A 15,850-nucleotide genomic window follows, 5' to 3' on the forward strand; every position below is an offset into this window, starting at 1 on the left:
CTGGAGAATCTGATTTGAGGTTGCAGCTGTCATGTTGTCGGCCAGCTGTTTCTAATTGAAGGACAAATTCGGTAATGTCCATTGGCCTGAAAGTATGCTACAGCATTTTGTGTTGAAAATTGTGTTGAAACCGGCCACTAAGATGAAGTATGTCCAGTTAGTGATAGATGTGCATAAAAGGAGAGATAAATTGCATATTATACTGGAGGAACTTTCAGACTTCTTAATTTGGAACTTTTTCCATTCATATGTTCATCGAAATTTTTTTCAGGCCTTAAGCCGTCATAATACTATTCCCCACAGCTGAAAAGGGTGTAAAAGATCTTTTCTTGATTTTGATGGGTCAGTTTATATGGCAGCTATATGCTGCAGTGATCCGATATAAACAATATCTTCGTAAATTGTAGCGATGCATGAAAAAAATCTATTCCAAAATTCAGGATGATGCCTTGTTCGGTAAGTCACTTTTTGTGGCAGCTATAGGCCATAGCATAATTTCTTGGAAAATTCTAACGATGCCTTAGATTATTATCCATGCCAAACTTTGGGAAGTCATTTCATCAAACAATATACTTTGTTGGGTTTCCGACGTTACCCTTTGGATGTTTCAAACATCTTAGAACGGTATTTCTGTTTATCGTTGTATAAAGTAGTTTCATTAAAAATATTTTCCATCATGCAATACAAAAAGAGTTCTGGCGAAGTAAGTTCTGCGATGGTCCTATGAGTTCCCAGCCAATACTAACGGGGTGAATTTGAATACTTATGCCGCTTGCAACCGAGTATTGTTATTGTGAATGGCCTAACATGTGAAACTTTTCCTTAATTTTTGTTTCTATTCGGATCATTTATTGTCTTCAGAGAGTATTATAGATCTTGCATATCTTCGGTAGCCCTGATGTAAGACTTCCTTCGAACTGTGTCGTTCTAGGTATTTTCAAAGAAGCACAAGGCCAACCATCGTTCTGCAGTCCTGCAGAGACCGTGTGAGACCGTGCAAGCATTTCTAGTGACTTCCGTATATCTTGTACCGGTTCGGTAGCCAGTCTTTTGTGGTCTGGAACCTAGTATTTTGGCAGTTGCTTTCTGCAGCCACTAAATCTACTACCTGTCTGCTTCTATAGACATTCTCTGACCTAATTCGATGTCAGATCATTGCCTCAATTTCCGCTTGGCTATCGATATATATTTTGATGTCCATGTTTTTTTGTTTGTGCGTGGTTAACTACAGCTGCAGTTTTCTTACCAAAGGCTTCCACCTTGAAGATCACTTCATCTGCCATTTTTCGCCCGTCCGCTTTGATGTTGCATGTTCAGCGGCCACATATTTGAATGTGGTCTACTTTCTTCACCGACCTCTTGCTTATCGAGTTAAGCACGAAGGTTCCTGAGGAAAATGCACCTAACGCCACCAATCTTGCAACTGATTTCGATACAAATCTTTCTAATTCAAGGTCGATTAGTGGTCGGCTGAGCTAGGCAAGCGTTACAGTGGTTCTAAGCGGTTGTGGCATGCAGAGAACAATGAGTTTTTGTATTAATTTCACGGTTTTCTATTAGAGATTTTGCAGTCCACGGTCCACCACACCAAAGAAACGTAAAGCAAGATTGGCTTGACTACCGCTGTGTAACACCAAGGCGTGAAGACAGGTGATGGGCCTATTGTAGACTCTATTATTTTTCTTACGTCTTGGAATCTCAATCAACAGCAACAACAATATCTGCGTTGAAATCCAACGCAGAATCACTCTGGCAAAGAGGTGCTACTTTCGACTGAGTAGGCAATTCTTTTGCGCATTGACAACGGCGGTCCCCTCACGATCCAAGGCATGTCAGTTTCTCCGTCTGTCTGTATATACCCGAACTAGTCGCTCAGTTTTTGAGATATCGTTCTTTAATCTTACACAAGTCCTTTTCTTTCCTAGACGCTGTCCATTTATATTGGAACAGGACAGGATATAGCTGTCATACAAATTAAAACGAGTCCTTGTACAGAAAGCTGTTCTTATATGTCTAAATATCTTCACAAAATTTTGTAAGGACTATTGTCCAAAGCAACAGCATTATCTTAGAACTGGTTCAGATCGAAATCCAATTCTTTTATGGTGTTTTGCATTTCGAAGGATATTATTGCTCCGGAGAAACCGAAGTTAATATTTATTTCGCTTTTTGTTTTCTTAGTCACGGTATTATTCATGTGGAACTACAACAGATGCTACCGAACGTTTCAAAACTAATGTAAAGTAATTTTAATTTATTAGTCCACTTTAAGAAGATAAAAAAATCAAGATCATCTCCCCACCATAGCAGCATAAGCAATTCTCCACAGCCGCCCCTCAAAGTTTCAACCGATTTATAAAGTAGCACTTGAACAGTGCCACAAGGCAGCATTTACTGCTTAATAAAAATTAGTGCCCCATGTGCTTTCCAACTCACTACACTTTTATAGTTTCACTGTCACTTTTCACACATCTTTCCTCTTCACATACAATATTTCACCCTCATTTCACTTTGCTCCGCTAATTATTGCTCTAAATAATTTCTGCTACATTTTGCACAGCTACTTGTCCCGCATGAGTCACCCACATACACGCTGCTGCCGTTTAATTAGCAATTTCCACTTAAGAGTTAAAAGTGTGGCCACAACATTTACACAGCGCGCACCGGGGCGTATGAGTAACATTGTAAGAGTTGTGCGCACACTTGCCCACAATATTTGCTGGCAACCAGTTTTATGACAGCAATACGTAGGGAAAGCAACGAGTTGATTTCTTTCTTTGCACTTTTATTCTTCTTCTTCCCCTGCCAATTCATTGCTGCACAATTTTAATTGAGTAAATGAGGTGAAAACTAAAATGACATAAAAAGTGTTAACTAAGAGAGGAGTAAAGTGCTCACGCTCTTAAAGTACTTAGTGAGATTAAATTAAAAATACACAGGTGTCGATGGCTAACAAGCGATTTGTTTGGAATTTTGATTATTGAAAGAATTTTAATTGCTTTTGTGGTGTGACGATATGTTTTTGTTTAATACTCTAAGAGGAGAGGCCTTGCTCTCACGGGACTAATTTAATTTATTTCTAAGAAGGAAGCAGACAATTAAATTAATGCAGAAAGATTTCAACAGACCGCAATAGTTATGTAGCGACTTCCACAGCAAACGCCTCCAATTCTGGCCGTGTATTGCTGTTGCATTTCCATTTTATGCTTCTGATTAGCCTCACACGATTTTACGGCGCTGCTCTTACCCTAAAATTGCTTTGTTGTTCCCCCAAACGAGGCATATTAAGTTTGCTACGAAGTTTGGGACCTTATGAAATATACATATAGTATATAATATATAGTATAGTATATAAATCAGCATATTTAACCCTGGCCGTGTGTCTATGAGTCTGTCTGTCTAAAATATAGTTCTGAAATCTTGCACACATCATTTTCTACTCAAGAGGCTGCTTATTTGCCGGTGCCGCCGATAATGGACCACTATAGCATATAGCTGCCATACAAATTGACCAATAAAACTCAATGCCTTATATGAAGAACTTTTTTATTAGACAAAGGACCTTCAAGAAATTCATCACAGAATATTATCTAAAGCACCGTTACAATCTGCGAACATATTGTTTAGATCGGACTAATATTACATATAGCTGCCTTACAAACTGCTCGATCAAAATTAGGTTCTTGTATGACAACTTATTTAGTTGTGTTGTGAAGGGTGTAATAGCTTCGTTACAGCCAAAGTTCATTGTTGAATTTCGAATTTCCTGCATTGATTAGCCTCAACTCCCCTCCAATCGCTTTGTTTTAATTAGTTTATTTGTGCGGCAGGTAATGAAATGCGTGTTGTCATGAGACGCCACTTAAAATTCAAGTCAGCCAAACATTCAATAAAACTCAATGTAAACATGAGAAGTGTGCGTACAGTGCATGCTAAAAGTAAATTACAGTTTGCGTACGCCAGCTGTGCTTAGTCAAATGATCGAGTTTAATCTTGTGTTCATTTCTATTGCCTACACACGCAACAAAAGTAGCACACAAAAGCATAGCAACAACAAAGAAAACTACTTCGCCTAGTCTGGTGTGCTACTTTGTTGTTGTTTAAGGCATACATTTGCTACTTTATTGTCACAGCATAATTTCGCTTTCCTTTCAATATATTTCTAAGGCAAACAAAGAGATGCACACACACATAAATGAAATGGCGAACACGGAGAGGCTGTGGATTGCCAGGCATTAACTACAAACGCGCATAAATATATTTAGAGCTTTATTCGTAGCTCCTTGTTCAAACCCTTCGTATGACTGCTGAAGAACGGGCATTAGACAGAAATCGTGTACCTTTTCACATTGCCAATACAATTGTTAGCGATTTGTTGTTGTTGTAATTGTTTCATTTTTTTGCCGCATTTTGTAAAGGTTGTTTTTTCACATCCTTAATCGCTTTTGATTATTTTTTCTGGTCTGGTCTTGCGAGCGTATGTCTATTTACATCTCTGAAAATGCGCAAAGGCGTGTTTATAAATAATCGGAAATTCTTAACGCTTTCACCTACTCAATTACACTGTGCAATATTATTGTAGTGATTGTAGAAAAATAATTAAAACGTAAAAAGTTTCAATTTCTGGGGTACTTACACAAAAGTCATAGTCTGTATCAATAATATAGAATTTGATGCGAGGTAGGTAATTATACCTCCCTTATTTCCGGAAAATAGCTGCCACTGGATTTACTAATTCATAGAGGGGCACACTTCAAAATTTCAAAAAACTCTTGTTAAACATATTTCTATAGTATTTCCTTAAAAAAAAAAGAGAAAAAACATTACTAAAATTAAAAAAAAAATACTTAAAACATTTTTTGAGTTATACTCTTCCAAACTGTAGTAGCTCTGTTCAATAAGCGCACTCATCTTTCCTGGCATTTTTCACAAATCTATATTTCTCGAAATGGTTTAAGTTATTCCTCGAAAAATCCCATCCCTTGAAATTTGCAATTTATTTTGTGAAAGTTTTCTGTACATGACTCTACAGTTTTTTGATTATGTGAAAAATGTTATTTGGACAAGCCAAAAAGTGTCTAATTTTTCGTTAAATGTCGCTTTTTTCAAAGTCTGCTGGCCTACCATAGTAAAACATATTTTTTTTAGCAAAATTCGTTTTTATTTAGTCAACATAGTTCCCTTGAAGGGTGATACATTGGTTATAGCGACCATCAAACTTTTCGATATCATTTTTGTGGTACTATAACGACAAATAGCCATCGTTTTTGGCGATCACTTCTTCGTTCGACGAAAAATTCTTCCCAACGAGCATTCTTTTGAGATTATTAGTCGCAGGGGATCAGATCTGGAGAATACCGTGTATACAAAAGCAATTCGAAGCCCACTTCATGGATTTTTGCCATAGTTTTCTCTGACTAATGACACGGTGCATTGTCTTGATGAAACAGTACCATTTTTCTTCAAATGCGGCCATTTTTCAAGGATTTCGTCCTTCAAACGGTTCAATACCACTATGTGATGGTCGCTGTTGATGGTTCTTCCTTTTTCGAGGTAGCCAATAAAACTATTCTATTCACATCCCAAAATGCAAACTCCAAAAGCTTGTCAACCAACAATTGCGTTTTTCCTCACTTTGGCGCAGGTTCAACGGGTGCAGTTCATTCGGATGACTATCGATTGGATTTCGAAGTGATGCTTCATATATTATCACATATCGACGCAAAAACTCTGGTTAATTTCGCTTGGACATCTTCAAACACTGCTCCGAATCATTAATTCGTCATTATTTTCGGTCAAAGGTGAGCTCGTTTAACAACCGTTTTGCGCAGAGTTGTCCCATACCCAAATATTTGTGAATAATACAATATGTACACGTTTATTTTTTATCTTCAAAATGCTTGCTATCTCGAACAACTTCATTTCACGGTCATCCAAAATTATTTTTTGTTTCGTCGATAACAAAATCTGTTCGGGGTCCACTTCGCTCACTGTCTTCGGTGATCATTTCCCCATATCTAAACTTGGCAAAGCAATCCTTAGTGGTTGATTCTTCTGAAATAGTGTTCGAAAATTAGTTATATCAAGCCAATCTTTTGTTTCATCTGTATTCTTTCCTCTCAAAAGGCAATATTTATCAACACGCGAAATTCTTTTTTAATCCTTTTTTTTTTACAATAACAAAAGTTGCTTCACTCAAAATGATAAAATTCACAAACTAAGGCTCCAATAGCTGTCAAATTTATACACGCGTCTTAAGAAGCTTAGGGCTAATTAAAAATCATACGGAATTAATTCTAGTAAAGCTATCTATGTATGTGTCAAGCCACGGAAATTTCACTTGACCTGTTATATCCCTAAAATTTCAAAACATTTCCTGTAAAATTTAAATTAAATTTTTTATTGGATGTCCCTCATAAGATTACACATTGGAGTCCATAAAGGTAATTTAATTTTCACAGGCGAATAGAAAGCCGTTGTTAAATATTTACACTATTATCTTTGGGTAATCATAACACTTTCAGTAGTTTTTAATAATTCTAATAAATGCGAGCATGAAGTGAAAAAATTAATTAAATTTTTTGTAAAATTACACTAAATTTTAAGCTTTAATCCGGAAAAACAAATATGTTCTTTGGGAAGTCCGACGAAACAAATTTGACGAAGAAGTTGCCAAGGTGAAAGGCCTGTTCGCTTCTCATTAAGAAGTATATTTAGTGTTATCTCTTCTCATGATTATTTTTGTAAAAATTTCAAGCCATTTGGTGAGGCTTTCACGCTTTTTGATTTAAAAATAAATACGTTTGCAGCATTATCAGAAATCGTAGAAGTCTGCAGTGTTCGATATCATCTAACGCATTCCAGCTTACAATTCTCCAGTGTGCTTAAGAATAGGTTTCCCGAAAATTTTGCGATACTCTTTGAAATCTTAGTATTTCATATAATTTCTCCTCACCTTAACTGGTCTAAGTGTATTAAGTTTTTACAGATAGTCTCACAAATCTTTCAGGAAACACATGAACTTTAATACTTCTCTGGAATCTATATTCTGGGTCCATCAAAATTCTTCAAAGTTAACATCATTTATTTCTTCAGACAACAACTTTTTGCAGGAACTAGGCATATTACTTATATGATCACATTACCGATTTAAAAGTCGGAAAGTGTATTTTTATGTGAATATGTTCCCTCTTTTAATATTAACAAATAATAATTTCTTCTAGAAATTAGACCTTTAGCCTTCTAATAAGAGATAGCAATATTTAGGAAACAGTTCCACAGTTTTCTTCGAAAACTAACTATAATCAAAGGATTTGAATCTGCCACTGTTAGCTCGTATATTACAAAAAATTTTCTGTAATGCTTAACTAGCACAACATGAGACATTTTAGAATATAGATACTTGGTCTCGAAATTTTTTTCTATGCGCGACCTACATCCCCACGTTCATATGTAATATACATAAATTACAGCAACAAAAGGCTGTCCATATAAAAAGCGTCCAAAATTGTTCATTTCAATTCCTTTGTCGCTATTTGCCTTCTTCTCATCATAGTCCACTTTCTCCGCAACCATTACAAATTTATAGAAAAACAATGCCAAGCACGTGAGTCCCCTAACCCGCACCCTCGGGAAATAAACGTGCATGTGTCGCACATTGCCAACATAAAAGACACGAAGTTGGTTAAAGCCACAGCTGGCTTCATCAGAGCGCATTGTAAGCATTCTTGCTTTATACCCTGAACAGGAGGGTATATATGTAAGTTTGCCACGAAGTTTGTAACACCTAGAAAGAAATGTAGGTGATCCTAGAAATATGTATGTACTTGTATATAAATGATCAGCGTGATGAGTTGATTCGATTTAGCTATGTTTGTATATCGTTTTGTCTATATATACGTCTGTATATAGTCAATCAGCTTATGTGATTTGGATATGATATTTTGCACACGTCCTCTTATACTCACGAATCTGCTCATTTATCGAAACCACCGATATTGGTCGACTATGGCAAATAGTTGTCATACAAGCTGAACGATCTAAGTCAAGGGCTTGTATGATTATTCTTTATTTTTGGCAAGATATTTTCCCGACATTTGAGTTAGCTTATAATTATAATATAATTTCTGAAAAAATTCAGATCGAATTTAGCATGTATCTGTCATACAAATTAAGTTCATCTATGTAAACTTTATTTGTGAAGGGTAACACAACTTCGAAGCAGTCGAAGTTTAAGTTTTTTTTTTATTTTTTCTTAAGTCAAAACTTCTCTTGGGCCTTTCACGCACACATACCAGCACAGTGCTGCGACATCAGCATTATAATCTTGTATTGGCATCTTTTTGGGTCAATCACACGTATTTGTATTTGTCTCTCTATCACACTCTTTCTTCCGCTTTCGTTCTTTTTCTTTTGTCTATTTCCTGCTTCATTGGGTGTACAGCTGTAAGTAAGTTTCTAAGCCTCGGGCAGACATTAGCCGCACAATCTTCAGTTGGAGGGCTTTCGCTTACATTTTACCACATGGAATTGTTAATGTATTTATATATATGTATATATGTATATATATATATACAGTATGTCGAGATAATATACAAGTGTGATTGTGTGCGCATAAAACGCATTGCAGATTAGCTTACATTATAGACATTTTTCTATTCTTTACGCTTTTGTTCTTATTGCTTAATGCTAGCACACTGCTTGGCTAGCTTATCTACAGCCACGACAAGCCCAAGTGCTTACCGCACACACGCATATACGTTAATTTTGGTCATTGCTTGTTCGCTACAAATTTCCTTCGAAGCTGTGAAACAGATAAGCGCCTTTTCTGCCGTGGACTAAATGCAGCGGTGCTGGTCCTGCGGATAAGTAATGCGTTAGATTATTGTGTGATTCCATTTTCTATGTTGTTGCACGCACTTACACGCACACACTTACGAACACACATACGCGTGAGCTCGAGCATCTTATTCAACAGTGATTTTCCATTTCCCAAATCGCTATTTTCTCTTTTATTTTCACTTTGTTTCGTCTTCGATTAAATGGAAATTCAACGCAAATCTGCAGGCTCCGACGACCCCCCCCCCGTCGTATACCCACTCGGAGCTTGGATAATGGCTGCTTGGTGGTTTTAAATCACCACATTAAATTTTCTATTTTTCTATTGTTGTTGTGTGTGTACTCATTTAAGTCATTTGTTTGTATATTTTCTTTCCAAGTTATTTAGTTTAAAATTATAAATGATGCGATGCGAAGAAATGAACCACAGACGTTGTTGAATTTTGAGTATTTATTTGTCTGGACCAAGACAAGAAGCTATTGTTATATGCTCACTTTTCGACCGAAATCTTGGTAATTACTACTTTGAAATACGCACGATTCTATTTAGTTAAGTACTGTGAATAGAATATGAAGTGGTATTTTCGAATACGCGGTTTTTATAAATTGTTGTCTAACCATTGGCTTTCTATTGGTTTTTAGTTGACACTGTGAGCATCTGTGCAAATCCCTTATTCATCTGGGCTCTAATAGAATACTGTGAAAGTCAGAGTCAGAGACATATGGGTAAAAAGTAGTAAGACTTTTGTTATAAACCATGAAAACCCATTCTGTACCAAATGTCACATCAAAATAATCACTGGTGTTTAATATACTTTTAGCATTCGGTAATTTTTACGATGAGCGAAGTTTCATTAAATTTTGTGTGCGGTATTAAATTTCAAGTGCCGAAACGTTCAAAATGTTGGAAAAGGTCTTCGCTGATAATTGTTTGTCGCGAGCAAGTGTTTTTATTGGTACAAATTATTCAAAGAGGATCGAGAACGCGTTGACGACTAATCATCAACTTCAACTGATGATCAACAGGGCAATAAATTAAATATATTGGTACTTGAGAATCGACGATTAAGAGTTAGGGAGCTTACTGCCATCGTTGGAATATCGAAAGGATCAATGGAAACCATTTTGAAAGGTAATTTGAGCCTAAGAATAGTGAAAGCACGATTGGTTCCAAAATCACAAAATTTTTTCGAGAAATAGCGTCGAATAATGCTTTCCGACTAACAGGATGTCATGAAACGAAGAGACTTGGATTAGCAGAACGTTATGAAACGTATTATTACTGGCGATGAGTCTTGGATCTGTGCTTACGACTCTGAAACAGACGATCAATCGGCCGAATATCGTGGCAAAGATGAGGTAAAATTGATAAAGCCGCGTCAAAGCAGGTCTAAAATCATGGTTATGTTGACAGTTTTCTTCAATTAGTGAGGTGTGGTGCAAATTCCTTCCAACCGGTCAAACTGTCAACAAGAAATACTATGAGTGTTACGCGTCGTTTGTGCGAAGTTATTCGTAAAAGTAGGCCGGAATTATGGGCCGATAACTCTTGGGTTTTGCACCACGACAATACACCGTCGCAAACTGCATTGATTCTTCGTAAGTTTTTCACCAAATTTTCAATCAATATCGTGCCACAACCAGCGCAGAAACCGTTTTGATTTAGTTGGAGACAACAAACAAAGGGATTACTTTTTGCTCATACTACATTATACATTTTTCAATAAGAGCGTTTTTTTTAATAAAACAAAAACGGTTTTAGTATGGAACTCGATTTCTTTTGCATGGCCACCAGGGGTAAGCTTGCAGAAGTTCAGACGCTGATCCTTATTTTCGACGGTTTCCAAGCATAACTCGCCCGATACTGTTACAAATTCACGTTCGATATTCGTACGAAGTTCATCAATCGTCGCTAGCTTGTTGGCATTGTCCATAGACTTGACGTAGTCCCACAGAAAATAGTCTAACGGCGTCACATCGCACGACCGAAACGGCTAATTGACTGAGCCATTTCGTGAGATAACATGTTCACCAAACTTGGTTTTCAATAAATCGATTGTGACATTCGCTCTGTAACTTGTGGCTCCGTCCTGTTGGAACCACTTGTTTTCTGTATCAACCAATTCGGGCCAAAAATATTGGGTTATCATTGGCCGGTAGCGATTCCCATTCACAGTAACGTGCCTGTCTTGATCATCACGCAAAAAGTACAGCCCAATTGTACCGGGATGCAATGCTGACTGATTGAGTATGCGTGGATTTTTGTCTGACCTTATTGATCATATTTTACTTATTGACGAAATCATTCAGCCAGAAATGAGTCTCAGCACTGAAGATGATTTTGCGATGAAAATCCCGATCATTTTCAAGTTGTTGCTCAGCCCAATTCACGAACATGCGACAATTCTGGTGGTCCAGCGGCTTCAGTTCTTGTGTCAATTTGATCTTGTAAGGATCAAAGATCTTTTTCGAAAAATTCGCCACAACGACATCACAGAGATGCCCGGTGCTTGAGAACGACATGTGAGAGACTGATTTGGGTCTTCCTCAATTGATGTGCTAGCGGCAGCAATATTTTTGACTCTACGGGCACTTCTTTGTCTCACTGGCACGGTAACATTTAGTACTGTGCCTGTGGATTCAAATTTTTCCACTAGACTCTCAATTGTTAATCTGACAGGCCGATTATAACATAATTGGACGTAGCGCTCTTAAAGTTGAGATCACTGACTTCGAATTTCGGTTCGAAATTTTAATAATTTAGACTAATTGTTGATTTGCATATCTTTCAGTGATGAAAAGGCAAACCTTACTGAAGAGAAATGTCAAAAGAGCAGGAAAACACATGGCGTCGTTCGCGTCCCTATCGTTTTTCTTGCTCTCACTGCTATATGTTGTCCCATAGCATTCATTATTTATCCAGCCTTTGCTCTGTTAACCTTTAATCAACCACGTATTTTCTAACCTCTTTTAAATTTTGAGCTGTTAATTTTTTAGTCCCTTCAGTACAACTTCTCCACCGCATATAATAAATCTACTTCAGTTTTATGTTTTTTATTCCCTGCAATAAATTCCTGTTCAATTCCCACTAGCTCTGATTTCATTATAACCTTTTATAGTTTTTATCTTGCGTTATCTCTCGTCTAATCTGAGTTTACGCTGTCTCGACGCTTGTCGTAGCTTAATTCCAATTTGGCTTTTAACTTCTGTTTCGCACGCACGTTCAACGCCTTTGATTTATTGTGCATGTGGCAGATGTCAAGAAAGGATGACTTTTTTATGCAATCGCCACAATTTCCGTCTCAATTTCACAGCTTCAGCAAAAGCTACACGCTTTCAATACCGGTAAACAGTTATGCATACACATCTGTATCCACGAATGTTACCATATTTTCTTCCGTTCTTCCTTCTCGCCTCTCTTTCACGCTTTCTTCTCATTTCACACTTTGCATATTTCATGGAGACAATTCACACGACGCCGCCACTCGCCCACACGAACAGCGGCGCCAATATCACCTTCACCTACCGCACCCAATGTGCCACAACATAAATCTCACAATGTGTATACACATTCATCCATACAAAGGTATGTCTGTGTGCAAGTACGAAAGCAAACAAATTTGTAAAGATTTTTAGTCTGCGCGTGCCAATGCTCGCAACCTTCGTCATAAATAAGAAAAACGTGAAAAATGTTGGTAGCAAAAAAAATCACAGGAAGGAAAGAATCAAAAAACACAAACAGCAACAACAAAAGCAAACCCGCACAAAGCAAAGTAGTTAAAGCAAAGGTGATCGCTTTGACCGGGCCATCTTGACTAAGAATGTGTAAGCGTAAGCGCCAATTCTCCCGAGGCAATTTTTTCCGCTTCCGTTTTTTCAGATTTTATCTAGACTAATTTTCGTCTTATCTTCTAAGGAGATATAAAAGTGGAATTAAATACAACAATGCTCACGAATCGCTAATAAAATTTGGTTTGTAAGGGCTAAGTAGTAAGCTGAGGTACCAAAGTTGCTGCTCATTACAAAGGCTTCGATTTTAAGGAGCTCTCCGGAGCTTAAAGTCCATTTCTTATCGAAATTTGCTTGGGAACAGAAATGTTGTTCGAAGTCAAAACTTTCAAACTGAGATTTTAATTAAAATAATTTTGGATATGTCTTATTTCCTACAAAACTTATTCTTTTAACCTTGAAGATATATGTATAAGTATAAACTGTGACAAAAAAGTACCCGTGAATTGTAAATAAAACGCAATTCCGCCCGTTTTTTCCACGGATGTTCTCCTTATTGACCGCCTGTCCCTCCGTAACAAATTCACACCAAACTACAAATATCAAAAAACCAATGAGCATCACCTTGATTTTTGAGCGGCTTTGGCGAGGTTCGGTCTCGTTTTATTCCTCCATTGCGGTAATTGTTGACTTGGTTGCAAGTCAAACTCATAAACCCATGTTTCAACGGCAGCTATAATGCTCTTCATGAATGTGGGATCCGAATTCGCACCATCAAGCATGTCTAAAGAGGACTTTTTACGGTATTCTTTTTGAAAAAAATCCAGCTTTGTCGGAACAAATCGAGCAAGAACTCGTGTCATACCCAAAATAACCATTCAATAAATCATTCAAGCCCATTCGCGAGAGATCTCGTGCTGTCTTACCATCTCTCTAACACTTGCCTGAGGATTTTCAGCACCTTTTATTAGTTGACAAGGTCAAAGGCATGTATTCAACGATCTCTCGACCGTCTTTGAAGGCTTTGAACCACTCGTAGGCTTTTGTATTCAATTAAACTGAATCACCGTAAGACTTTTCCAACATTCGCAACGATTCCGCACACAAAATTTTCATAAATTTTTCATTACATAAAGTATTGAAGCATAATTTTATTCTTTCATAAGCCCCAGCTGGAATTCCCTTTACTATTCCGATTTACCATTACCTACATGGGTCCTAGACTACTTTGCACTTTTCGAAAAAACCTCTGACATTACGATAAGAAAACAAAGAAAATATGAGAAAGCGATAATAAAATGTATAGAATGTGAGATAAATTAGGCAGACTGAAATAAATATTTCGCATTTGGATAGAATAGACTAAAAAATTGGTTTGATATTTGACTTGTTGTCTATTGTGATCTTTACTCTTCACGGTAGCTCATCAAGTTCGATCACTTTTGGTTCTGATAGTGCCTTAAACAGAAACACAATGCGATCCAATGACTTTACTTCTTTTTCTTGTAATCATTTCACAATCGATATGTTCTTGGAGGGTTCCAAAAGGAACAGCTTTCTCTCGACTCTACAATCGTTTTGTGCGGATGACATATGAGTCCAGAAAGACTTTTGTATGTTGCTGCTAGATCTCTTCTATTTAATATAATTGAAAGTGGTATTGGCAGGTAGTTTAAAGAATTTTATGTAGTTTAGAGACCCTCAAGAATATAGTGGACTGTTCAAAACTTGGCTCCAACCATCAGATCTTAAACTAGTCATGCATAAATAGGATTATCTGCTGAAACTTGCAGCGGTGAGACATACTACAAGTTTTAAAGAACAGTAAACATTACGTTTCTACCTAGATTCTAATTAAGTGATGAGCATTTGTGGGCTGTACTCGAGATCCACAGCTCCGCATTAATTGCATCCCACTAGCGACTAATTTTCTCAAAAATAAAGAGGACTTTTCCATCATACTTTCAGTTTCGAAGGAGAGATAGAGTTTTGTCATCGACGGAGCAAAAATTTCGTTCTATCTCAGATTAAAATTAAATCTAGGGGTTCTTAGTTCGTTTTCGTATAATCACAATTCACAGCTCCAAACAAATGTCCTCGCGCTGGCTACTAATTGCAGTTACTATGACTACACAAACCTTCTATCCAAAACCAAACTCAAAGTGAAGTTTTGCCAATCCTCTTCATCACGCATTTCATTTCATTCCATTTCGTTTCATTTCACTCGCAAAGCGAAACACTTTCGCCACATGCCAAGTATCCACTCACCGCCTAATTTAACAAAGTGTTCGCCACTCAAGCAAAACTTTTTCAAATCATACTCCAAGCAAAGCAAATATGGCAACAAAGTATGCACTCATACATATTCAAGTATTTTAATAAGAGCGAAGGATGCAACAACAACAACAGCAGCAACGGTAGCAAATAAATGCAGGAATTCGAAATTATAGAAATTTCTAGAGAATAACTACTCGAAAGTGGTGAAAGAAAACTGTGCAGCAATGAAAACATTGGCACTCAAAAATTACGCAAGGAAAAGGGAAAGGAAGAAGAGCATAATTTTGATTGCAACAAATTTTTCACCTGAATGCAATCAAGAAAAGCGTTGCCGAGTGCACTTGCCGAGATGAGAGAATTGGGTGAGCTTGCAAAGTGGCGAAATCTAAAGGAATTATGAAAAGTTTTCTTTCCGCTGAAACGGAATGTGAAGGAAGGAGAGCGCAGTAGAAGACGCTGCACGGGAAAGTAATGTGGCAAGGTGAAGTTTCTTATAATGCCAATGTAAGTGCATTACTGTTGGTATACGGCTATGTGCGCCCCTGTGTGTATATATGTATATATGTATGTGCGTGTGTGAGATTTCCTTAAGGTGATCTCCAAAGTAGCTATAAATGATGGCGCGGCGCGCTTGAACTTTCTGCCACTTGGCATTGGCTGCCGGGGCAAAAAAAAGGTACGCACTTGATTTACTGCATTTACAGCGCGCAGTCGGGCATTCAAGGTTAAGTTGCGCGCTGGCAATCGCTTTGTGTGCGGCCTTTCGATTTTTGGCCCAAATTACTTTTGTAGCTTGCGAAAATTAAAAGAAATTGGAGCCAAGTAAAACCGCACATAAGTTCTTGTAATTTCAAATATATTTTTCAATTAATATAAAAGCTGCAATTACGAAGATGTATGTGTGTATATCCATCGGTGTCGGCAGTTCAAGGCAAAAATGGATAGTAAATCCATTAAAATTGAAAAAGGTTGCTCTCGAAAGATTACTTTCTTCGAAAAATTTAAA

At 37.3% G+C, this 15,850-nt stretch overlaps 1 protein-coding gene across 1 annotated transcript in view; it reads left to right on the forward strand.

Annotated features, from left to right (window-relative positions):
* LOC120774337 (acetylcholine receptor subunit alpha-like) overlaps positions 1–15,850 on the forward strand; it is a 168,341-nt gene that overhangs the window by 1,152 nt on the left and 151,339 nt on the right. The window lies entirely within an intron of this gene.

This window comes from Bactrocera tryoni, chromosome 4, assembly GCF_016617805.1.
Source record: "Bactrocera tryoni isolate S06 chromosome 4, CSIRO_BtryS06_freeze2, whole genome shotgun sequence".
Classification (NCBI taxonomy): domain Eukaryota; kingdom Metazoa; phylum Arthropoda; class Insecta; order Diptera; family Tephritidae; genus Bactrocera; species Bactrocera tryoni.